Below are 27,688 nucleotides of genomic sequence, written 5' to 3' on the forward strand. Positions count from 1 at the left end.
CCTGGATGTATCTAACCGGATCAAATCCAGTAGATGGCACCCTCCTACGGACCCCGGCTAACCCATCCGGTCCCAACCTAATCCGGTACCCGACCCTTAGGTTTAAAGACCATTATAACCTAGTTTATGTGCTACTAGATATGAAAAGAAAAGATGAAAAAACAAAAATTCTTTTTTTTTTTTAAAGTCTCTCATTTGTGTGTATAAGTGCCATTTTTTTTTCAAGCATTTATCTAAATTCTTAAACAAAGGAGGGAAGATACCTCAATTTGATTTTACTCAAATCTCCATAGGACACAACCTTCCCCTACAAGGAAGAAGCCCTGTTACCCAGCTCCAACAAAAGCTCATCCGCTGCCTGCACTGTCCTGATGTTGTACATCTTATTATTGTGCATAACTTTTAACGCTGCAGGAAATGTTATCTTCGCTGTAGCGCCCACCCTCCTAAAAGCGTCTAAGCGCCTACCTAGTTCCCACTGTCTCTCCAATGTGACCCTGGCTAGGTCTGATCTTATTTGAAAGGAGAACCCCTTCCCTGATAAAGATTTCTGTTTAAGGGCTTGATTGAGAATTTGCTCCTTGAGGGCATATGTGTGAAAGTTAATCAGGATCTTACGAGGTTTAAGCCTTTGTCGGTTATGTTTAAAGGGTTCTCTATGTACCCTTTGGATGTCAGTGGCGAGCTCCTCCACTGAACAGCCCAGGCTTAGTGAATCTTTCAAAAGCTGAACCATGAACTGTTTAATTTCAGAGCCCTCAGATCCTTCAGGCACATTAAGGACTCGTATGTTACTGCGTCTGGCGTTGTTTTCTAACACCTCCATCCTGTCCTGAAGGGTTTGATCCTCTCTCTTTAACTTCACTATGTCTTCCTCGACTTTGTCTACATGTAGTGACAATGCTCCCATGTTCTCTTCCAGTACACCCGTTCTTGACGCCAGGCCATCAAGTTTGGTATCTAGGGACTCGTAGTAGCTCCTCATCTCTGCTTGATTAGCTGAGGACTCCTCAAAGCTCCTCTTTATATCTTGGGAGAGTGCGGAGAACTTTGCCATCAATGATGCTGCTGTGATGCCAACTGCGGTGTCCGTTTGTGTCAAACTAGCAGAGACAGGTATATCACCCTGTTGCTGTATAGTAGCCAGGGGTGAGAGCTCATTTTCAGCTTTGTTCTCTATGGGGTATTCGTCTCTTGCTCCGGTTACTAGCCCCTCAAAAGAATCAGCAACAACAATAGCAGAAGGCCCCAGCACTGTCTGCTCTCCCCCATCAAGACCTGTGCCACCCCTCGAACTTCCAGAGCTGTCTATGTGCTGCCTCCCTTCAACTAATGTCGAAGCTAATAGTAAGCTGTTTACTGCTAACAAGATACTCCAGTTTCCTAGAGAATCTGGAATATAAGCAGGGATTTCAGCTTGCGGCATTGTAGGTGCGAGACCCAGAATGACATTGTGCTGATGCACTCACAGAATCGCTATCGTTTTTAAATTGTTTAATCTGTTTGGAGCCCTGCTCCTTTTAAAAAACTGTAATTGTGTAGAAATTTATTATTGAGAAATTTATTGTTGCTCGAATTTTACCTGGAGATCGAAATCGTTTTTAAAAGCTTAGTCTGTTTTAGCATTGCACAGTGACACCACGCTCCCCCTTATCTTCACATTGCAAGCACTACAATAGGAATAATATAGGTAATAATAGCATACTTCACCATTTTGGTAATTCCTTTGCCGCCTCACGCCGCCCGCCATCTTGGAGGTGAGCTAGAGACGCTGACACCACGTTCTGTGGGTTAGCGGGCTAGTTTTTGCAAGTGCCCCAGGCAAAAGCTATTTAGGAGCCCACTCGGCGAGCGCGCCGATTAGACCCAGAATGACATTGTGCTGATGCACTCACAGAATCGCTATCGTTTTTAAATTGTTTAATCTGTTTGGAGCCCTGCTCCTTTTAAAAAACTGTAATTGTGTAGAAATTTATTGTTGAGAAATTTATTGTTGCTCGAATTTTACCTGGAGATCGAAATCGTTTTTAAAAGCTTAGTCTGTTTTAGCATTGCACAGTGACACCACGCTCCCCCTTATTTTCACATTGCAAGCACTACAATAGGAATAATATAGGTAATAATAGCATACTTCACCATTTTGGTAATTCCTTTGCCGCCTCACGCCGCCCGCCATCTTGGAGGTGAGCTAGAGACGCTGACACCACGTTCTGTGGGTTAGCGGGCTAGTTTTTGCAAGTGCCCCAGGCAAAAGCTATTTAGGAGCCCACTCGGCGAGCGCGCCGATTAGACCCAGAATGACATTGTGCTGATGCACTCACAGAATCGCTATCGTTTTTAAATTGTTTAATCTGTTTGGAGCCCTGCTCCTTTTAAAAAACTGTAATTGTGTAGAAATGTATTGTTGAAAAATTTATTGTTGCTCGAATTTTACCTGGAGATCAAAATCGTTTTTAAAAGCTTAGTCTGTTTTAGAATTGCACAGTGACACCACGCTCCCCCTTATCTTCACATTGCAAGCACTACAATAGGAATAATATAGGTAATAATAGCATACTTCACCATTTTGGTAATTCCTTTGCCGCCTCACGCCGCCCGCCAACTTGGAGGTGAGCTAGAGACGCTGACACCACGTTCTGTGGGTTAGCGGGCTAGTTTTTGCAAGTGCCTTAGCCACACTCCATAATTATTAGCCAGAATGCAGGCGCGCAGCGATCGCGCGCAGCATCGCGCCGGAGTGCCCGTCCGGGCCAGGACGGGCCCAGGGGCCAAAAACTCTGGTCAATTACGCACATATTCGCCCGAGACTCTGTGGGCCTTAAAGACAGACTCCACCTGTCTTGATGATAGTACTTTGGCCAATTTGCTAGCTGAAGCCCTGGTGGAGAATACAGGTTCAGGCCCCAAAACTCGCCCCTCTGTGGCTAGCCAGCATTCCCATGGCCTCAGATTAGCGATACTCAATACGCGCTCCTTACAAAAGCACCATTTGGAAGTCTTTTCTCTACTGCTTGATGGAGACATTGACATCCTTGCACTTTCTGAGACATGGCTGGGCTCTGCCTCCCTGCCTGACATTTTAGCTGCCCTACCCCCAGATTATGACGCAATTTGGCATAACCGCCCAAATGATTGCAAAGGAGGGGGTGTGGCCTTTTTGTTTAAGAAATGTCTCATAGTGAAAGAGATTATAGCACAAAATTGTGCCAGTGCAGAGCTGCTAGGGATAAAAGTCTTATTTAAATCCTCGTGTATCACGATGATAGTGGTCTACCGCCCGCCACAAAGCTCCCCGGACTTCAATGAGGCCTTTTTTGAGCTTTTAACGGACTTGGCCACCAGATATAAGTCCCTTTTGGTGGTTGGCGATGCAAAATTACCACTGGGACAAGATACCTAGAGGCCCCACGGAGACTGAGTTTGAGGCTAATCTCTCGCTGCTTAATCTGCGACAGCTAGTGGTGGGTCCTACTCACGTGAAAGGCCATACACTGGACCTTGTTTGGTCTTCTTTACCCAACATTGAAATCACGGAGATAAGCCCATGTATCTGGTCAGATCACTTTATGATAAAGTGCTGGGTCCCAGGCGACCCTGTGAAGGCTGTCCCTAACCAGTCACGGAGAAAAATTAGATCCTAGAGAAGGATGGAAGCAAACCTCCTAATTTCAACCCTGCTCTCCTTTACTCCCCCCAATATGAATGGCATAGATCTGGACCATGATCTTAGGATCTTGAATACCTGGATACTCGCCGCCCTGGACAAACTTGTCCCTGAGCAGTTGGAGAGTACTAGAACCAAAGGGAGAGGAGCGCCTTGGTTTGACGCCTCCCTGAAACAAAAGAAGCAAGCCCTTCGTAAGGCAGAGAGAAGGTGGAGACTCCATTATAGCCAATCAGACGCCGAAACTTTCAAAATCCTGCTCTCAAAATACAAGGCAGACATCTTGGAAAGAAAGGCTGCTTTTTATGAGGGTAGAATTAGGGAGGCCACTAACATACAGCGAGAGACATTTACCATTCTAAGGGAACTCACACAACGGGAAGGGAAAATCTCAGTGGGCGACCAACCTGACAGGGACTCCTTTCAATCCTTCTTCCTCCGGAAGGTCCAGGACATCATTACTGACATCAGGGCACGGCCAGTCACAACCATGCTGCCTAGCCAGAATGTTCAGGTGCCATCTATGACTTTGGATGGTTTCCCTCCCATTAACGACAAGTGCTTAGCGCAACTGGTCGGTCAAACTAAATCAGGCTCTAGCATGGATCCATGTCCCCCCAAAATCTATAAAATGGCTCTGCCAGGCATTCAGCCCCAGGTACTGAGTCTACTGAATAACTCACTTAATTCAGGCTATCTGCCGACTCAGATGAAAGAAGCCAGGGTTTCCCCACTTCTGAAGAAAGCAGGAACGGACACGACAGCCTTAAAAAATTATAGGCCCATCTCGCAGCTACCTTTTCTAAGCAAGATCCTAGAAAAGCACGTTCTCAACACTCTAGCCGGCCATCTGGAAGAACACCATCTCCTTCACACCAGGCAGGCTGGGTTCCGGCCCCAACACAGCACAGAATTAGTTATGGCCTCGGTCGCCGATGAGTTGAGAATCAGGGCAGACAACAAACAGCCCTGTGCCTTAATACTATTAGACTTATCGGCGGCCTTCGACACGGTCAGCCACACCATCTTGCTGGACCGTGTCGCGAAATTGGGGATCACAGGCCAGGTGCTAAAGTGGCTAGAATCCTTCCTCACAGGTCGAACCCAGAGAGTGCAGCTAGGAGTCCAACTGTCTGAGATCCGCGACGTGACCTGGGGAGTGGCCCAGGGGTCGGCGCTATCCCCCCTGCTTTTTAATATCTATCTTCAACCATTGGTGGAGGAGCTTATGCGTATGAACTGCGAAATTTTTAATTACGCAGACGATACTCAGCTCTTAGTTCGGCTGGACAACACCAAAGAGGCCCAGGAATCAGTGAGGAACCTGCTCTCATTCACAGTCAACTGGATGACTAACAATCTGTTGAAAGTGAATGCTGACAAGACGGAAGTGCTGGTGATTAGGAACAAAGAGGATCCCTGGAGTGACCTGTACTGGCCCCCCGAGCTAGGAACCACTCCGTCTCCTGGCTCTGTGGTAAAAAGCTTGGGGTTAAGGATCGATGCAGATCTCTCAATGGCCCCTCAAGTTTCTGCTGTGGTCGGATCATGCATAGGTGTGTTGAGGCAACTGCGAAAGCTAGTCCCTATTCTATCCGCCTCCACCCTGCAATCGATCGTATCTGCCATAGTCATCTCGAGACTTGATTATGGCAATGCCTTATACCTAGGCTTACCACAGAAGCTGTTGAGGAAGCTGCAGGTAATACAAAACGATTGCCGAGAAACTCGCACGCAACCCCACTGCTTCAGAAGCTGCATTGGCTCCCAGTGAAATTTCGAGTGCAGTTCAAATGTCTCTGTGTGGCCCATAAGACACTCTTTGGGAAAGCCCCAGAGTACATTAAGCAACGTCTAAAGAGGTACATTCCTGGGAGGTCATTGCGCTCAGGAACAACTTCCAACCTGCTTCAACCCAGGTTCAAATTAAAGACCAAAGGAGGCAGGGCCTTGTCTGTGCTCCTTCCACAACTGTGGAACGAGCTCCCACCTACCTTGAAAGATGAATCGCAGCTTCTACCTTTCAGAAAGAAACTAAAAACCTATCTTTTCAGAAAGGCCTTCATGACATCATAGGAGGTGAAACAATTGAGGTTCTAGGGTCATTAGTGTGTTATGTTCTTTCTGGTAAGCGCTTAGAGACCGGCGGTGATAGGCGTTATACAAGTAATCCCTAACATAACATGCGTTGAGGGCAAGGGGATACTCGGGCCCAAACCTGGGTCAATAGGTGGTACTGAAGACGAACTCAATGTAGGCGGAAGGAAGGGGTTAAGAGCAGCACCAAGTGCCGTTACCTGTAATGGGCCTGCACCTGCATCATTAAAGGTAGCCATTTCCTGATTCTTAGAGAGGTGCAACACTTGTGGCAAAGCCTTAAAATACGAGCGCAAAGATGGTGTGATTTTAGAACTTACTTCTACAATATTAACGCTCTTGGTATTTGCCCTTATTTTAACACTGTTTGAGCGAGTACCCTTACTTTTCACCTCTGATGTTAGGAAAGAAGATCCCTTTTCCTTCGGTGGGGCTTCCTTAAGTGAGGAGTTTGCTAGCGTTTTCCCCCTTCCCCTTCTCTGAACACTTTGTCCCTTGGACCTAGTGTTAATCTGGGGCGGGGGGAGCTCAATTCTGGGCTGCCCACCACTTGGGCATCCCCCTTACCGCTACTGGTACACCCTTCCGCCACCTCGGCAGCCACTTTCACAGAGGACGCTGACTCCTCGCAGCTCCTCGTGGAAATACCGCAGGAAACGCGCACCATATTTCGGGCTCTCCTGCCCCTCCTCAGCTCCAGGGCTGCTGCAAACCACCTTCGCAGTACCACGGGAGAAACCTCGTGCCTCCAGACAGCATGCGGCGTCTCCTCACTATCGCCAATTCCAGACACCGAAACACTGGGAACTGCCGCGGGAACGCGGACGCTGCAGCAGGGCATAGACAAAGTGGAAAGACTCCCGTATCAAGGTACGCCAGCTTCTAAATCTGTAAATTTCCAAATTTAGAGCGGACAGCAAATGTTGAATAGTTGCCACAAGTACAGTCATTTATCCGGGTCGGGGTCAGGTCGGATCAGGCTAGGTCATCGGATAGAGCAAGCAGGAGCCCGCTTCACGGAGCACCACGGCAGCTCAGCCGTCTGCCGCCATGTTCTCCTCGAAAAGAAACCCTAAATTAATTGTGTTCTATGTATGTTTGTAACTCATACAAAGACAACATAGATACACAGCAATGGAGCACTGTACAGATTGGGATTCGATTTTAAGAAGGGATACACCTGAAGGCACACAGAAGAATTCAGAGAAGTGTGTGGTTCTCTTCAGGGAGAGTCCAGTACATGGGAGGTTACACATAAATTAAGTGATGCTTAATGAGCTGGGACTATAGATTCCTCTTGAACTTAAGAAGGAAGGGGGTCTGCTGGATTTGGTAGAGATAGCGCTTTAGATCTTGTTAGAAATGGGGTCTCTACTTGGTTGAGGTTTGCACCATGTCCAAGTAGGGCCACCACTTTAATCAGGGGAAGTCAGATATACACCTTAAACTAACCTGTGCTCATCCTCTAGTAGTTTGGCACAGACCAGTCAGCCTTAACTTAAGAGGCAATGTGTAAAGTATTTATGCAACACTTAAATTACAGTACCTCAATGTAAACACCACAAAAAAACTCAACACATGTTTAGAAAAATGAAGAGTATTTATTTGCGTTAAACAAGATCAAAACAACACAAATTCAATAAATAAAAGTTTCTCATGAATGTTTAAAGATTACATTTTAAATCAGTGCTTAGAAGTCACTTGCAGTCAAAAGGTTACTAGAGGTCACGAGGGACCAGTGTAAATTCAAAGGTCAGGTAATCACGATGGAGGGCAGGCCGGCTACAGGACACAGACAGGTCCCGCTGAAGAAATACCTTTGATTGAGCTCTTGTTGAGAGTCTAATTCGTAGGCGTCAAGCCGTGCAAAGGGGTCGTGCATCGTCATAGAGCTCCGTTGAAGTGAAGGCAATGCGTTGTCATCGACCTTCCCAGAGTATTGTCATTAAGCTGGACAGGCTATGGATTATTCGTCATTGAGCAGCCTTTGCATTGAAGGGCAAGGCAGATGAAACTCTCATGCAGTTGAGGCAATGTGTTGGTTTTTGCAGAAACCAGCTGAGGAACCCCCTTCTGAGGCACAGGACTTGAGGGGGCACCTCAGGCAACTGTAGGACTCACAGAAGGCAGCACCAGCAGGATTGCAGGAAGTCTTTTGTATCCCTAAGACCTCCGAAAACAGGAGGCAAGCCAGCAAGCCCTTGGAGTCACTCTGAGTTCAAGTGAGATGGGCCCAGTCCTTGTCCTCAGCAGGGCAGAAATCATCAGGCAGCAAGCAGCTCAGAAGAGCAGAGAAGCAGTTCCTCAGAACCGTCAGTCACAGCAATGTGGCAATCCTTACAGCAGTCTCTACTCTAACAGAGTTCTTCCCAGGTCCAGTAGTGTACTGACTTGGCAGGTTCAAAGCCCTAGTACTTATACCCAAAAGTGCCTTTGATGTATAGGATGACTTCAAAGGAGTTCTCTGAAATGCACCAGAATCCCTTTCAGCCCAGTCCGGTCTGCCAGGCTATCTGTGGGAGGGTAATCAGCCCTCTGTGTGAGGACAGTACACAGCTTATTCCTGCCCAGGAAGGGTATCAGAATGCAGATGAGTCCTCTGTCAAACCCAACCCTTCTTGTATTTGTGGCTTTCTAGAGGAAATGCACAAAGTGTAGCTGTCACCCAGCCCAGAAGTGTACAGGAGATAGACTGCAGGACCCAAAGGAAAGTTAAGAGTGGAGAAATGTCACCTTTCTAAAAGTGGCATTTTTAAAATGGTAATGCCAAATCCAGCTTTACCACAAAAAAAATTATCACTACCATTCCAAAGATATGAAACATGTTGTAGCTACTACTTTCTGATCAGGAATTACTGCTTAAAAAGTGTTTTAAGGAATCCCAAATGCTAGCCTATGAAAGAAGTAGGCTTCACAGCCATGAAAAATAAATTAAGCAGTTTTTCACTGCCAGGACATGTAAAGCTTAAAAGTACATGTCCTGTCTTTTAGTTACACAGCACCCTGCCCTTAGTGTCACTTGGGGCCTACCTTAGGGGTGACCAATGTGCAAAAAAGGGGAGTTTAGGGCTTGGCAAGTGGTTTTAATTGCCAAGTTGTGGTGGGAGTAATCTGCACACATAGGGCATGCAGTGTCAGGCCAGAGACATGTATGAATTGCTACTTGTATGGGTGGCAGAACCAGTCCTGCAGGCCCACTAGTCGATACCAAAGGGGATGATGGACGGAGCGTTTGAGCAAATCAAACACTCAACCCCAGTCAACTGATCCTTGTTTAATCCATCATCATTCTTTAGCTCACTCCACCACCCTAGTTCAGACATGGCCATATACAAATCAGTCTGACCCTGTGCCTCATGGGAACAGTCCAGCCCGAACTGCCAAGCCATGTCTTCCCTGGACCGGAAACAAGCATCGCGTTCGCCCGGAGTTGGCAGGGTATGCCCAGACGTGGGTCCCTTGCTCACTCAGCCACTGGATTCAAGATAGCCTGGCTGATGAGGGTTATGGACCCGAAACCGGTCCCGGGATGTTTGTTTGAGGCACTGAGATAAGTTAAGATCCGATAGGAAAGACTTAAAGGAGTTGACTAAAAGATCATTGACGTCATTCCAATTGAGGTGGAAGTCTCCATGGAAGATATGGTATGGTTGCTCCGAACAAGAGCTGATAACCTCCATGATTTGCTCTATGAAGTGCAAATTGTCACCCGGTGGATGGTAAATCGTGTGAAGCACACAGACAACCTTGCCCTTACCCCAAATTTCTGCTACTAGTAGTTCACAGGAAGATAGCAGAACATTCTGAGAATGTTTTATAGTGAGCGATGAATGAAAGCAATGCCCCCCTCTCGATTTTCCCCAGACGATCACACCGTATAATGGCATAATCAGGCGGGACTAAGATGTCAAGACTAGGGGAGGAAGCCTTTTTGAGCCAGGTTTCTGTGAGAATCAGTAAGTCCAAGTCTTACGCTAATATGAGTGCAGAGAGCAATCAATCAATCAATCAATCATAACATTTGTATAGCGCGCTACTCACCCGGAAGGGTCTCAAGGCGCTTGGGGGAGGGTTCCCCTACTGCTCGAACAGCCAGGTCTTGAGTTGTTTCCTGAAGGCGAGATGGTCCTGTGTCAGCCGGAGGTGGATGGGGAAGGAGTTCCATGTCTTGGCTGCCAGGTAGGAGAAGGATCTTCCTCCGGCGGTGGCTCTTCGGATGCGTGGTACGGCGGCGAGGGCGAGGCTCGTAGAACGTAGCTATCGGGTGGGCGTGTAGAAGGTTAGGCGGTCGTTGAGGTACTTGGGGCCCAGGTCGTGGAAAGACTTGTGTGCGTGGGTAAGGAGCCTGAACGTGATCCTTTTGCTGACGGGGAGCCAGTGCAGGTCCCTCAGATGGCCGGAGATGTGGCTGCGTCAGGGGATGTCCAAGATGAGTCGGGCGGAGGCGTTCTGTATGCGCTGGAGTCTTTTCTGTAGTTTGGCTGTGGTTCCCGCGTAGAGGGTGTTCCCGTAGTCCAGTCGGCTGGTGACGAGTGCCTGGGTGACCGTCTTCCTGGTTTCGGTCGGGATCCATCGGAAGATCTTTCGGAGCATACGCAGGGTGTTGAAGCACGATGAGGAGACGGCGTTGACTTGTCTGGTCATCGAGAGGGAGGAGTCCAGGATGAAGCCCAGGTTGCGTGCGTGGTCTGTTGGCTTGGGAGCGGTGCCCAGGGTGGGAGGCCACCAGGAGTCGTCCCAGGCGGAGGGCGATGGTCCCAGGATGAGGACTTCCGTCTTGTCTGAGTTCAGTTTCAGGCGGCTGTTCTTCATCCACTCGGCGACGTCTTTCATCCCTTCGTGTAGGCTCGTTCTGGCGGTGGTGGGGTCTCTGGTGAGGCAGAGGATCAGTTGGGTGTCGTCAGCGTAGGAGATGATGTTGAGGTTGTGTTGGCGTGCGATGGCTGCAAGAGGTCTCATGTAGATGTTGAAGAGGGTGGGGCTGAGTGATGATCCTTGCGGTACGCTGCAGATGACTTCGGTGGCCTCGGATCGGAACGGGGGGAGGCGGACTCTTTGTGTTCTTCTGGCGAGGAACGAGATGATCCACTCCAGTGCCTTTTCTTGGATACCGATGTTGCTGTGGCGTTGAACTAGGGTGCGGTGGCAGATGGTGTCGAATGCTGCAGAGAGGTCCAGGAGGATGAGGGCCGCTGTTTCCCCGTTGTCAAGCAGGGCTCGGATGTCGTCGGTGGCTGCGATGAGGGCGGTCTCAGTGCTGTGGTTGGCCCGGAAGCCAGACTGCGAGGGGTCGAGGGATCCGTTCGTCTCGAGGAAGGCTGCAAGCTGTCTGTTGACGGTCTTCTCGATGACTTTGGCAGGAAATGGGAGGAGCGAGATGGGACGGAAGTTCTTGAGGTCGGTGGGGTCCGCTGTTGGTTTCTTCAGTAGGGCGTTGAGCTCGCCATGCTTCCAGCTCTCCGGGAAGGTGGCGGTGTTGAAGGAGGAGTTGATGATGTCCCGGAGTTGGGGTGCGATGATGGAGTCGGCCTTGTTGAAGACGTGGTGGGGGCAGGGGTCGGTTGGAGATCCGGAGTGGATGGTGTTCATCGTGCGGGCTGTGTCTTCAGTGGTCACCGTGGTCCAGGTGCGGAGGGTGGCGGTGGGGGGCGTTGGTTCGACGGTTGGGTGCGTGGATGGTGCACCGAAGCTGTTGTGGATGTCGGCGATCTTGCGGTGGAAGTACGTGGCGAGAGAGTCGCAGAGATCTTGTGAAGGAGTGATGTCATTGTTGCCGGTGCTGGGGTTGGAGAACTCCTTGACGATGCTGAAGAGTTCCTTGCTGTCGTGGGCATTGTTGTCCAGTCGTTCCTTCAGTGATTTCTTCTTGGTGGTGCGGATGAGCTGGTGGTTCTTGCGGTGGCGTCTTTGAGGGTGGTCATGTTGTCTGTGATCTGGTCGAGGAGCCAGGCTTTCTCGAGGGTGCGCAGTCCTTGAGTTTGTTGGTGAATCAGGAGGCTTTCTTGCTTCTGGGTCTGCTGGGAGGGTTCTTTAGTGGTGCGAGGTCGTCGGCGCAGGCGGTCAGCCACTGCGTGAGGTTGCGTGCTGCTTCGTTGTTGTTTGTTGTGCTGGCGGGTGGGTTCTGGCTGAGGGAGGTTGTGAGCTGCTCAGCTGTGATCTTGCTCCAGCTCCTGCGAGAAACCTGTTGCCTGTGGCGGTGTGTCGTGGATCTTCTGAAGCTGAAGTGGACGCAGCTGTGGTCGGTCCAGTGAAGTCCGGTGGAGTGGCTGAAGGTGATGTGCTTGCTGGATGAGAAGACGGGGTCAAGAGTGTGGCCGGCGTAGTGGGTGGGGGTGTTGACCAGTTGCTTGAGTCCGAGGTTGGCGAGGTTGTTCAGCAGGGCGGCGGTGTTGCGGTCCTTGTTGTTCTCCAGGTGGAAGTTGAGGTCCCCTTGGAAGATGTAGTCAGCGGAGGGCGTGCGGGCTGATGAAGTCCGTGATGTCTTTGCTGAATTGTGTACGAGGTCCCGGGGGTCTGTAGAGATGTCCGCAGCATGTTTCAAGGCTGATCTTAAATTGATCATCATCAAATTAAGGTAGGGGGAGGTGTTAATCTCTTCCTGATGAGTGATAGTAATTTGGAGTACGTTATCCTTATTAACCGATCTGGCGTTGAACCTGGGTTCCATGTCAGGGTCCGGGGAAATAGCGGGGATGTTAATAGCAGAGTTAGAGGAGGCGCCTGACCTTGTGCCATTGTGAGAAAGTACAAGAGCGAACGTGTCCTCCTCCGAGAGCTGAGGCAAAAACCTACGCGGTCTGGATTGATGGTTAGGAAGAGGCCTAGCATTCTAGTCGGAACTAGGTGGGAATTGGGTAAAGGATTTTTTTACCCTATCCCGGAAGATTCCATGAGGATTGCGTTGCACATTCCCCGGAGGAGGGAGTATATTCCATACCTTCTCCATCTTCATCTTGATCAAGGGGGAGGAGCCAGGAGCCGAGCGGACGTGGATCGTCTCGGCTCCCGGTCCACGAGCTACTCTAACCCGGCTCTAGGCTGCTACAGCCCTTCTTTTTGATCGCTCATTTTCCCCACCTGAAGTGGAGTGAGTGGGGCATTTGCGGAGCAACAGTGATCGCTCCTGAGTTGGCGGACAAGTTCGATCTCCCTGAGGCGAAGAGAGGGAGACGGCGCTCAAAATGGCAGGCGGCACCTCGCTGTGGACTCCACCGACTGCGGCCGCCGCTGGGAGTTAGGATTGCAACCTGCGCTCCCCCGGCCTGCCGAGACTTTCGCCGATTCTCTCAGCAGCTGACGGGACATAATATTATCCAGCTTCACTTTGGCGACGACCCCCACCGAGGGAATCCTCCCAGCGCCTGCCTGACTCCAAGATGGCGGCCGGCGGCGACCTTCAGATGGCGATCGCCGCTTCCACTGGCTCGCCCTAACCTCTATCCGGAATCCTGTTAATCCTGGGGCCCTCTCTCGGATTTTCTGGCCTGCCTCCCTACCTGCTGCCGGTTTGGGGCCACTGCCATTACCGGAATGCCCTGCGGTCCTGCAGCATGGGCCGGATCTCCGGATCACTCACCCCTCCCCCCCGCATGGCACCAGTGTTGTGAATGTGCCGTGCAAGTGGCGGTAGATAGATTGGCGGGGTAGATGATCTTACAAGCATTCGATCCTAGCTGTGCAAGGAGGTCAGCGGCGTTCGAGGTGCGTTGCGACATGATGATGGTAGGGCACAGATAAGGTAGACGCAAAAGTTCAAGTAGCGAGCATTCAGGTAGAGAGGAGTTAAAGTTGTCTGAATATGAGCGATTATTGATAGAGGGTAGTGCTAACTGCAGGAGAGAGCACTCTGGTGTGTGTAGATGAACGGACTTGAAGTTCTTAAGAATTATCTGTGTGATAGCAGTTGATTTAGGAATTAGTTATAGCCCCGCAGCAGAATAATCAAAACCATGGAGGCATCACTGAACCCAAGTATATATGGTATATTACTTTATCAGGGACTTACAGGTAAACAATATATGCCAGTCAAGTGTACACCAATGCTACCATGTTTAGGGGAGAAGCACATGCACTTTAGCACTAGTCAGCAGTGGTAAAGTGCTCAGAGTCCTAAGGCCAACAAAAAGATACAGCATGACGTGGCAAACTATTGGTGAAAGACCACCCTAAAGATGACAGGTCTAACAGATCAAAAGAACATAGCAGACGGAGGCTTGTATAATGGGCTATGACCACATCCTTTATTCGCATGTGCCCTTTCATAAATAACACAGCAAACAGACTTATATGAATCCCTTGAATAATTTGTGCAATTGGTATGCACTGAGATGCACACAGGAATACATAAGACATTTAAATGCCCCAGTATTTATAACCTAACAGGTATATTTGTAGAGCGCACATCCATTCCTGGAGCAGTCAACATTTAGATAAAACATTGCAAATATATTCACATAGGCTTGATTATCACACTGCAGAACATAATATAAACCAGACGTGTGTCATATGAATCATGCGTATTCAGAATTCTGATTAATTAACTAGCAAATATAACTCAAGCAGGGACAAATTCCCCCCAAAAAGGAAAAACATGAAGGGACTGATTCACAAAGGTAAACTTACACTTTTGTGTAAGTTTACTTTTTTGGGTATTCACAATCTATAAATTTTATTTAGTAATTTTACGACTGCAGAGACTCGGCAGTCGGGGCGGAGAACTCCACACATAAAAATATAGGGCAGGCCTACCTTTTAATGTGCGGAATCTACACCACAAGTGTGGCATCTTCACGGTTGTACAGTTACTATTAGTAAAATTTACTTCATAGTTTGTGAATAACAAAAAAATAGTAAATTTATACGAAACAGTAAGCATGCCTTTGTGAATCAGGTCCGAAACTCACAATAATATTAGCGTGTCCTACTCATTTTATTTGTCAAAAGATGTCGAATCTGCTTATTCTATATATTCATATTAGTCATAAAGGTTTCAAAAGGCACACACATTGGCCTTATTAGCAAAATGGTTCCATGCTTGAAAACGATTGTCTTTGAGGAATTTCATATCCTAGCTGCCAATCTCAATAGAATTTGACATGGCTGCAAACACTGCACCCACATTTTATATCTGAGAAAGTATCTAAAAAGGTGGGATATCCCAGGGTAATTAAATAATTAACTCTGCAAAAATGGCAACTATTACTCAAGTATATAGAGGCAATCAATTGTAGTTTTCTTTTTTCTGATATAATGGTGCTTATTCTTATCTTAAGGAATAAAAATTATTATTAATGAATAGGAGTATTCTGAGAATGTTGACCATTCATACATACAATAGGATTTTGATTATCCCGAATGCATTCATTGCTCTTCAGGTATTCATGCTAACAATTATTTTGAATTAAGACCCCAGATTTACTATGAGGAATGCAAAGAAGTGCAGCATAAAAAAGCAGCATTGAATTGGATTCCATGAACAATGTAAAACTGCTGCTCACAGACTAGAAAGAGTTGAGTGACAACTATGTCATCAATGGTGTTGTGTAGAAATGCTGGCATTGTGCAATGCTGTAAAACGTAAAGAAAGGCAAGACTCCCCCGCTATATTATGTGCGTTCCTTAAGGCAGCGATAATAAAGCAAATGTGAAGTCCTAACGCAATTCAAACAATTGTCACAACATATAATAATAAATATATTGAAGGAACCAAGGTATACAAAAATACAAAAAAAATTATTATCTTAAAAACACTACGAAAACCTTAATTATTACGTCAATTCACATAATCAATAGTTGAATCAGTTCCCATGCTTGCTCCAAACGTGTCTACATTCACTCATTCACTTTCATACTTGGTGTACATTCAAATTAATGATCAGGAAAAAATGTATGATGGAGTCAAATGATGATTTCCACAAGTTCTGATCTAACTGCTTCATAAAAGCTATTCATACAAATTCAAATTAATTGTTTCAACACTATATATTGATAATCCAACTCTGAAAACAGTGCAAGTCTGTGCCTTGAGCTACGTCAAAAATGTGAGGCAGTGGTGTCTGGCGTGGAGTCTGGACTAATGAAATGTGCCTATTGCTTTCACATGGTTTCATTTGACGTAAGGATTTCACAAATAAGAAAGACCACACCATTTTAGTTGGTTGGCTGATCGTGCTGGCTCTACTTTGTTGCACTCAATTTGCATACATTAGCAGTGGCACACTGTCGCCACGTGAACTTCCATCACAAAGTAGCTTTCGCATGAGAATGGTGCTGTTACCATCACTTTGGATCATAGCTTAGCATTGCTCATGTGGCAGTGCCAAGCAATAGTTTATCTGAACGAAATTTCTTTTAGAGCTGGGAACATTTGTCCATGCAGATATTTACTTGGTTATCAAAAGTCTTCTTTAATTATGAAATCTGTTCCTATTGAAAATGCTGGACGTGGACGGCCATTATTGAAGCCTTGACAAGAAAGCATAAGGATACCCAAATAGGAGCAATCTGAGACGAAGAGATGCCTCTGTCCGCCACACGCGCAGACCACCGAACTATACTTGAGCTTAATTAATCTCTATTTTTCCCATTCCGCTCTTCTATGGTCCCGCTTCTCGAATTCTACAAGGCGACCGCTGGTGCGTGAGCTCCCGCAGGGATAAAGGTGATGAAAGAGTCCTTGAGGGAAGCATCATGTTCATTAGCCAGGAAGAAAGGGAAACTGTGATCTGTATGAAACAGAATGCACAATCACTACCGCCTATTTATAGATTCAAAAGAAAAGATAGATCCTGCGGGCTTTATATCAACAGGCACATTCAATTATTACAGTTCCTAATGAAAATACCCTTAAATTATCCTTCTACGCAATTAAAAGAGGTGTGACTTCAACATAATGTATCTTACTAGCAGACAGTACGTACCTGAGGGCGACGGACAGCTCAGTCTATTTTGGAGACTTTTTCACTTCATGGTCAAAGTTCCCCATTTAGGTGCAGCCTAGATTGTCAGTGAACATATTTTACATGGGATACTTATTAGGAGACCATATGTGTTTGCAGTTCAGCATCCAGTAAGATCAGGCTGACCTCACAGAAGACATGAAAAAGTGTGCCTCTGTTGTACACATCCCTGCTGCAAGGTACAGCTCTCTGGGCCTCATTATTATTCCATTCACACAAAGTGGTCGCAAATTATGCACCAACTTTTTGTGAATGGAATATAATCATGCACAAAGACCTAGGGCTTGGTACATACATGTCAGTTCACAAACTACCGAATCACATGTGGGCCTAGAACAATCTTCTTAATTAATATTCATTGGGAAGTTTACAATTAGCAACTCCTTACAATTGGACAGCATCACGGGATGTGTTTTAATGGAGTCGGTTCCCTTAAAGGAAACATGATTGCGTTTGAAATAAAACATTTTGTAAACGTTTCACTGAGATTTGGCATAGGTCCATGGGACCACTGCTTAATCTCCTTGAAGGGTTTTTCAAGATTCACAAAGAGGAAGGGATTCAGTTTCCTTTTGCAAATCAGTTACTACCCCCAACTTGAGGGTCAGAAACATTTTAGTGTTTTGCAACCATATTGACTTGTTTCAAAAGGAGGCCCAAAACACACCCATTCCTAATAGTAATTCTGAAACAATTTCTAAATCTGTTTAGTGATTCATAAAGGTTACTGCATTTGAAGTGAGGTGAACACTCACCTCTTTAAAGAACACTACATCACAATGCATTTACGAGGCTTCAAACCGGTTGTATGTGATTTCCTAGAGAAAGAAAAACGGATGGAATACCATTACTGAGAAACCATTTCACCAAAACTGTTGAATGGACATTTGCAGGATGAATGGTATTTACCATTTCATTGAAACCAATACATAGTATGTCTTTGTTTAGAAACAGGCTTTAGCACGCTCATCTGGTGGAAATGCAAATGAAGGTGTAGTTGCAGGTTTTACTTTCAGAAAATGTTTTTTAAAGGCATTTATTTTAGTTTTCTACTTCAGAGGGACACTATTTCGGATTTATACCTTTTACATTGTCAAACAATTATTTTGGATGTCTTTAATGTGCTGAATACTCATCACATCTAAACACCGCCATCTCTGACCCCCTCACAACCCTGAAACTCCATCCATCCCCTAAAAGCCCCTAACACCTATACTCAACCCATCAATGGAACCTAAAACCAGTTCTACCCCTAAACTTCACCAAATTCCAAACTCTAAAAACACTCACTAACCCTAAACTTCACACATTCCGATGCCTAAACTCCACCCATCCCTGACCCCTAAACCCAGTTTCTACACCTAAACCTTTTACCCTTGAACTCTGTAACGCTCAGTACCCCTAAACTCCAACCTTTCCTGAACCCTAAAAAACAATTTCCAATCCTAAATCTGACCAATCCTTGAAACTTTAAAACCCCTCACCACCTCTAAATTCCATCCATCCCAAACCCTAAAAACCCCAACACCACACATGCTTGACCCCTACAAAACCCTCACCACTTCCCCATCCCTGAACCCTAAAAACCCCTTTTTAAATCTAAACTGCTCACCAGCCTATACTCCACCCATTCTTGCATCCTTAAAGTCTTACTGCCCATAAACTTCACCCATTTCGTATCACCTAAAACCTCTCCCCACCCCTAAACTTCACCCATTCCTGAACCCTAAAAACCAATTTCTATGCCTAAACCTCAATCCCTGAATGCCTTAAACCCATCACAACCTCTAAATTCCACCCACCCCTGAACCATAAAAACATTCACCACCTCTAAACACCACTCAACCCTGACCTCTAAAAACCCCCAACACCACCCCTACCTGACCCCTACAAATCCTTTATCACCTTTAGGATTAACCCCTCCCTGAACCCTAAAAACAACTTTTTACATCCATACATTAGCCATGCCTGAACCCTCAAAACTCATTACGAACCTAAACTCCACCCATTCCTGAGCATTAAAAACCCTTCACCACCCTTAAACTGTAGCCATCACTGAACCTAAAAAATTATCACTAGCTCTAAACTCCTCCCACCTGTGAACCCTAAAAATCCCTCAACACTTCACCATCCTTGAACCGTATAAAAAGTACTCACATCCCCTAATTCCACTGTTCTAAAAACCTAAAAAAAAACGTTATTTCCCCTAAACTCCACCTGATATTGATTCCTATAAAAGCCTCACCACTCCTAAACACTGCCCATTCCTGGTCCCAAAAAACCCTCACTATCCCAAAAACCCACTCATCACTGAACCCTAAAAATCCCTGTCTAAGCCAGAATTCCACTCATCACTGACCCCTAAAAAAACCAACTTCATATCACCTCGAAATATCACTCATCTCCAAACCCCTCACCCTAAACTCCAAGCAAGTATAATGCAATTTCGAATTTTTCCTTAAATTTATCTTTCTTTAAAATGTTTCCCTTAATTTTCAATTTCTTTGTGTTTGACTTTCCATAAAATTGATTTTCCATGAATTGGTTTCCTCCAAAGGGGTTTCTCAGTTTTAGTTTTTCCATTTATTCACATACATCCTTTCAAACTAGTTACATCTCATATCACTTATGATTGATTTGATCCTGTTCACTACTACGCTGTAGAAATACCACATACATACATACATACATACCATCCATCCCATTATGTCTAAAGGCCTAATTTAGAATTTAGTGGACGGGCACAAATGTGACGAATATCTCGTCATATGTGCCATAACATATAATAAACTTGTGATAAGGCAGACAGGATATTTGTCACATTTGTGATAGTGCATTCCCTCCGCCAAATTGTTAATCAGGCCCTAGGTATAAAATGCATTTCTTTCACAGTGCACACATATAAATATGATATCTATGCCTTCCTTTGAAGGCTGAATGAGGAGAAACAGCTGATTAACTTCATTGCACAGTAAACATTCTGTGCTCACCCTCAAAATAATGTTTGCAGCTTGATATGCATTAATTTGAAAATAAACAACCTATTACTTATCTTTCTGTACTTCTTTCGGTGTGATTGAATTTGCCAGCTGACTGTTAGCACCTGAACTTTGATTAGTGCCCTCAATCATCAGTTATTATAGGCTAGCTGTACTAATAGTAGATTTGCAAAAAATGGAATACGATTGTGTGAATTGACCTTTCTAGTGTTGAGTGGGTTCACAAAATCACCATTCAGAATGGATTGTAATTTGACGTACCTCTCGACTAATAATGAGGTAGGTTGCCAATTGCAACTTACTCTGACTGGATGGCATCACAGGGATGGTGACATACTTGGGTCAACTGATCATCATGACCTTGCTCACATTTAAATAAGGTCTGATTTGTTTTTTTTTACTGCAGCTTGTTTTCCTTAAAGAAAACTGGTCCATGTAAAATAGTAACTTTTTTTAAAGTTTGCTTGAGAGCTGGCATTGGCCACCTTGACTACTGTCATCTCCCCCAAAAATGTATTTTCAACATTCACAAAGGGGAAGAGACCCCAAAGGTACCTCTTCCTGGTCATAAATGGGTTACAACCTCATTTGAAGTGTTGGTGGTGAAACTGCCATTGGCAGCCATTGATTCATTTCATTGCAATTTGGAGGTATTCTTCCAAAATAGCGAATAAAAAGTGATACCAGAATTTTGTGTCAAAACTATATAGTCAATTAAAAAATATTGCAAGACAAAAGAAAGTAGATAAAAATAGCATTTTCCAGGTATATAATATTGTTGTTATTAATTATCTATCATTATATGTAATATTATTTATTTTTATATAGTTTTATTAAATGCACGTTTTAATTATTTTAATATATATTGGGTATTATATTAACATTAGATATTAGTATTATGATAATTGTTGGTTTATTTTTCAATGTAGCATATTGTTTTAATTTGTACTTTGTTTTATTTCTTTTGTAATTTTTTATTTGGTTGTGAGTTGTTGTTGTTCTAACTCTCCAAAGTTCAACACTTTTGTTACTGCAGCTTACATTGGAATGGGAAAAGTAAATATGTCACAAGCCACTCAGCTGAACTCCTGGCTCTCTCATGGGACGATGACTGGACCGACTTCCTCTAAGAACTAACCTTGGTAGCAGCTTCTGAACACTGCACCGGTCAAAGTTTCTGAAGGGATTAAAAAAAAACCCACACATGGTCTGGAATATACAGAGCATCTCAGCATAACAAATTATGACAAAGTATTTTTGTAACCAAAGTCTTTAGGACCAAGTGTCCTTGATGTATTCACAAATGTGCACAGTTTCTTGAATGGTACATCCATGAAACAACAAAAGTAATTGTGACAGCGCAGTGAATCCTTTTCAGGCAAACAAGCATGCTGCGTCAGAGCGCTATAAAAGCGAAAGGTTCGTTTTTTGTTTTGCATGCAAGGTAATTCTGAAGGAGACAGTGCTTCTTAGTGTAGACATACTTGTGAAATACTGTTCGGCCAATAAATGGTCATGACTGGAAAGGGGTACACATGGGCTTACAATTGAAAGATGTGGAAAAGGGTCTTGCATGTTGTTGTGTGGGTAGTATGATTAGGTTTCACTGACACAATCTTGTGGTAAACAAAATTGATGACAAATATATTGTGTCATAAATATTGTTTACCACAATATCGTGCTCCCATACTAAACCTAAATATTGGAAAATAAATATTTGTGACACTAATATCGTCCAAAAAGAGAGAAAATGTTTAGATTTTTTAATATAAATAGAGATTAAAGTGGTAAAGGTTAAACATTTTAATACATAGATTTAATATAATGTAAATTAAATATAGTCCACTAATAGTTAAAATGTAATACTATATGTAAATATGTACTTATATAAACATACAAACACATATATATGGAAAATGTTATTAAAGTGATTGAGATTAAATATACGAAGAAATCAATTGCTATTGCAGGAATGTGATTGGCGATATAACAATCCATAAGTTCTGGAATACAGGCACTATTGTCGCAGTAATGTTCAAAACATGAAATCTTTATCAATTAGAAGGCTGACATTAGCGTGATTGACTAGACGCTTTTCAGTGTTTACATTGCTTTTCTCTAATGGATTCTGAAATATTGCCGTTTGTGACTGCTGCACCACAACTATCAGTTATTGTTGTTCGTTTTTTCAACAATGAAATTTTCAAAAAATGTGTTGAAATTTTCTATGTATTTATATCGTAATGATGTGACATTTCATAATTATCGATGTATATGGCATTATAACCTCCTGTAAAATGTATAAACTTATGAAAAGCAGAGATCATTGTTAATACGAACAGCTTTTAAGATCTTTCAAAATGGCTGCCATGATTGTTGATTGTTTTGCCCGACGTATGGGGTGAAAATCCTGTGTCTATTATGGATACAGGATAAATATGAGCACGTAGCAATATAATGGTTGAAACATGATCAAGCCGAAAGGTGAAACGCCTTGTTTCCTGCCAATAAATCACTTTTTGCACAAGCAACTTGAAGTGTCCGAGTACGTCTGTTGTACAAACGGAGTTGTTCTGGAAATATATTTATATATGTATATGTATATATATATAAATATTTTTTTTACAACAAGAAGGAAAACGCCGCACTCAGGAACTGTAGTAATTTCGTTTATTTGGCAAACTCCACGGCAAGATTAGTCTGCCGCACCGACGCGTTTCGGGCACACGCCCTTTCTCACGGTGGGCGGCACTACTTTTTTCCTAATTTAAAAAGGCTTTGCATCACAGCCCAGTTTTACAGGATTTCTGGGACTTGTAGTTCTTATATGTGTATGTAACACACTGACACCTATTGTGACAGTTACGAGTCTTCATTACAATAATGCAATTATGTAATACGTTACTTTGATTGATTTTTGCACTGATACTGCGATTGTATGCATAATTAATTGCAATCATGTTATGTTTTGATGGTATAGTACCTTATACAACCACACTCTTTTCTTATTGGTCACATGACATTGAATACAAAAGGATAATCAAAAAATAATTATTATAATAGTATTTCAAATCATGAGGTATAGTACCCTTCTATATCTCTTGTAATTTCCAACACTATGTGACCAACATTTGTCCCATATAGATTCTGTCCCCCATTGCTTGCTGCATCAATAATATAATTTGTCATCACATTCTTTTGTTCCCCAAAATCAAGAAATCTAATTTGGATTCTTATTCAGTTCCAGTTTCAAAGTTCTTATTTACAGGTGTACAAAAAGTTCCTCATCGAGGTTCATGCCCCTCGGGATTTTCATCCGAATTATGTATTTTGATTCGAGTTGTCTCAATTTCAATTTGCGATCACCCAATCTCTCACTTTCACTGACAGTGTCAATCCCAAAAAAACACATTTTCTGCCAATCTCCACCTTGGCATTCAAGCATGTGTTTGGCGGTGGCATACGTCATGTCCCTGTTTTTCACCACTCTTATATGTTCTAATATTCTTTTTTTTTCAATGTGCAAATTGTGCTTCCTATGTACATCTGGGCACAGTCACATTGTATCACGTACACAACGAATTGGGTGGTACAAGAAATGTTTGTTTTTATCTCAATTAGCCGACCTTCTGGATCTCTGAATGATTTTTTGTTCCTCCCGATTTTGCATGCTTTGCATCTTCCACGCTTATTAAATCCACTTTTTTGATTTCCTAGCCAGTTGGAAGAGGTTTTTGTCATTGTTTCAAAGTGGCTTTTTACCAGCATATCTTTCAATGAGGGGACTTTTCTGAAAGTTAGATTTGGTTCCTTTCCTAGGATTTTTTTCAGATCGGGGTCTTGGTGTAATAGTGGCCAGTATTTTTGTACACATCCCCTAATCTTTTGTGCCTCTTTGCTGTAATTTAGAATAAGTCTCGGTATTTCATGAGTCAATGTTTTTATTTTGGGTTGTTCATTAAGATTTCGGATCTTGTTTTTTTCTTGATCTTCTCCATATTTCGGTCTAAATCTCCCTTTTTATAACCTCTTGATTTGAGTCTGGATGCACAGTTGGTGATCTCAGTGTTTGCCTCCTCTTCCTTGGAGCAATTCCTTTTCATCCTTGTGAATTCTCCAAACGGAATGTTTCTGATTACTGATTTCGTATGAAAACTTTCATCATGTAGGATGCTATTAGTGGCCATACTTTTTCTATACAGTGTAGTATGGATTTGATCATTCTCAACATATACTGTAATGTCCAGATAGTCAATTCTACTTTTACTTGTATTGCAAGTAAACGACAATCCTACTTGGTTGGTGTTTAATTTTGAGAAATATTTCATGAAATCCTGTTTTGTACCATTCCATATTAGGAATAGGTCGTCAATATATCTTGACCAGAGCATTATTTTTTCCAAATCTTCATTGTTTTCTGGTCCCCATGCAATCTCCTTCTCCCACCAACCCATAGTTAGGTTTGCATAGTTAGGGGAGAAGGAGATGCCCATTGCACATCCACATAGTTGTTGATAGACATCGTGATTAAAAAGGAAAACATTATTGTTGAGGCACGTACTTATCAACGTTAGTAGCATGGCTGAGTGTTCCAAATGGGATATGTTTCTTTGTTTCAAGAAATAGGCACAGGCATTCAGTCCCACTTTGTGTTCGATTGATGTATACAGAGATACAACATCTATTGTTACCAATAGATATGTTGGGTTCCAGGTGATGTTGGAGAGTATCCGTAAAAAATCGCCAGTATCTTGTACATATGAGGTTAGATTTTTAACTATTGGGGCTAAGTATTGGTCCACATAAGATGAGATGTTCTCATATATGGAATCACATGAGGACACTATTGGTCTGCCCGGTGGGTCAATCAGAGTCTTATGCACCTTGGGCAGGAAGTAAATTGTTGGCATGGTTGGATTTTCTTTCCATAAATATTTTAGTTCCTCAGTGTCCAATAGTTTTTGTTCATGCCATTCATCCAACATATCTTTAATTTCTTTCTTCATTTTGTTTATTGGATTAGATGTTAGTTTCCTGTATTTCATCTCATCGTCTAGTTGGCGATGTGCCTCCTTGGTGTAATCATTGGTATTCTGAATGACGATATTACCGCCCTTGTCTGCGGGCTTTATTATTATCGCAGTATTCCTTGCCAATGACTGAATTGCTAGATTTTCTTTAATTGAGATGTTTTCAGATTTTGTATTTCGTTGCTTGTCAATTTTTTCAAGTTCCGTCATTACCGCTTCTGAAAATAAGTCTATTTTATTCCCAGGGGACAATTGTGGACAGTACTTTGATTTTAATCGTAGGCCACTTTTTTGGTGTAGTTTTGTGTCCAAACCTAATTCCTGTAGCATTGTGAGTGCAGACACTTCATCATTTTCATAGTCATTCGCTAGGTCATATAGGACTTTGAGATGTGGTATCAATTCTATTGTCAATTCTTGATTTGGTTCTGTTCCGTCCAATGAGGTTGTAGTTTCATCTCTGTTTATTGATGTTTGACATTCTGTATTGTATTCGTTAGCATGTGATTTCGCCAGTTTGATTTTTCGAACGAATTTTAGTATTCGTGTAATTAAAATGTTTTTGAGGGCAAAAGCTTAATCCTTTGTTTAAAACTTGACTTTCCATTAGTGTTAGAGTGTGGTTTGACAAGTTTATTATTAAACTTTCCTTTTTTATTAGTGTTTGTTTCTGTTCCTCAACGGATATTGTCTCCTTGTGGCAGCTGCGGTTGTTTTTGGATCTCCTGGTTCTTCTGTGGTTTCTGAAGACCTTGTAGTATTTTTTCCATATCCTCTGCCTCTGCCTCTTCCCCTCACTTGACCTTGTGTTCTTGATATGTTCTGGTCGAGGTTTACTAGGCGCATTTCCTCTAAAAAAGACAGTGTGGTTTGATGTTTATATCCAGTTGCTGCGTCTCCTTCACCACCACTCACATCAGATTCACTCCCCAATTCACTTGGTGGCTTATGTGTCTTCTTGGCGAAATTGATCTTTAAGGCATCGAAGCGTTTGGCAAAAGTTAGTATGCGCCCTTGTTTATAATCAGCTTCATCCCTTAGAAACTTTCTGTGTTTTCTTTGTTGTACTTCATCCTTGTATTTTTCAAGGCGTTCCTCCATTTCTTTTCGCAGTTTGTCTGCTTGTTTTTTGTCTTTTGATGAAATCTTAGTTTCCAGGTCTTTTATTGCCTCATGGATTTCCTCTAAGTCTTTCTCAGCATACTTTATCAGAATGCGCATCATATTCTTGCTGCATTGCATGTTGTTTTCACCCCATTCTAGAAACATTTCAGTTTTTGTGTCCGGGTAGGTAGGCATTGTGAAGATTCGTAATCCGCGAGGAACTCTGTCTGCTTCCAAATATTTTTGCAGAGCCAATATTTCCCAGCTTTTATTGACTTCATGTTTATATTGCTTCTCTAATTGAAAAAACTGCTGTTTCAAGGATGTGTCTGCATTAGATGTTTTAACATTGCCATTTCTTTCTGTGCTTTCATTTGGATTGTCTTTCTGAAACATTGTAGCAGCTTTGGCCATGCGTTTCGTTTTACGTGCTTCCATCGTGATTAACTGTTTAACAATTATAATGTCAGTGGGGCTTTTCGAATCAGAGCAAACGAAAATTCTATTAGGCTCAGTGTAACGATTTTGATTCTTTTCTATGCTTCGTTAATCTCGTCGGGTTCAGATTGGGCCAAATGTGAAGTAAACAGTTTCCGCTTTTAGTGAATTATGAAGGGAACACCCCTGCCTCGGCTATCTCTTCATATTTATTTTCACTTGCAAATCGCTACGGAAACGTGAAGATTTGCCAGTACAAGTTTATTTGTCAGCTGCTTCACTCACCAGCCAGTTGCTTCCCGTCCGGGCGGCGTTATCCACCCTGTCCTTCGGTCTTCAACACGGCAAGGGTTCGGCTTCTCGCTGATGACTTTCAAAAAATCCACGGCTTCTTCTTAATGTTTCCCGGCGCCACCAGCAATTAGTTTCCAGATGCAATGGAGGTTGAGGCTGGAGCGCTCTCCGGCGGGTGCGTGAGTGGGACCAACCACAGGTCCAGTTAATCTTTTACAACAAAAAGGAAAACGCCGCACTCAGGAACTGTAGTAATTTCGTTTATTTGGCAAACTCCACGGCAAGATTAGTCTGCCACACCGACGCGTTTCGGGCACACGCCCTTTCTCAAGGTGGGCGGCACTACTTTTTTCTTTATTTATAAAGGCTTTGCATCACAGCCCAGTTTCACAGGATTTCTGGGACTTGTAGTTCTTATATGTGTATGTAACACAGTGACACCTATTGTGACAGTTACGAGTCTTCATTACAATAATGCATTTATGTAATACGTTACTTTGTATGATTTTTGCACTGATACTGCGATTGTATGCATAATTAATTGCAATCATGTTATGTTTTGATATATATATATATATATATGTAGAAATATTTATATATGTATATGTATATATATATTACCTACTGGCGGTCGCCAGTAGGTATACATAGTTAGGACCTAGTTACCATAGGAAATTCCGAACATTCTATTGGGAATAACTTTGGCGCCAATTGAGGGATCTACCTGTAATTTTCCTTAAATTTGCCTCGCTGCGCTCCACCCCTTCCCTGAAAGTATTGGGGGGATTCATCAAGCGGGGGCTGAGAAAAAAGGGGGGTCCCAAAACGTATTTTCTTAATGTTAATTTCCATAGGGACATTCTGACAAGGCTACAGCTTGAACGGCTGAACGGAATTACACCACATTTGGCAAAATGGTAGGGACTGGTATGCAGCAGTGCCTTTTGTATGTTTGGTGTAAATCCCTCCAGTAGTTTTTGAGAAAATTGAATGTGAAATTGAGTCCAATGCTATTTTCCATAGGACCTTTAGACACAGTTACAGCCCGAACGGCTGAATGGAATTACTGCAAACTTGGCAAAATGGTAGAGCCTGGTATGCAGA

This window comes from Lissotriton helveticus, chromosome 1_1, assembly GCF_964261635.1.
Source record: "Lissotriton helveticus chromosome 1_1, aLisHel1.1, whole genome shotgun sequence".
Taxonomy (NCBI): Eukaryota; Metazoa; Chordata; class Amphibia; order Caudata; family Salamandridae; genus Lissotriton; species Lissotriton helveticus.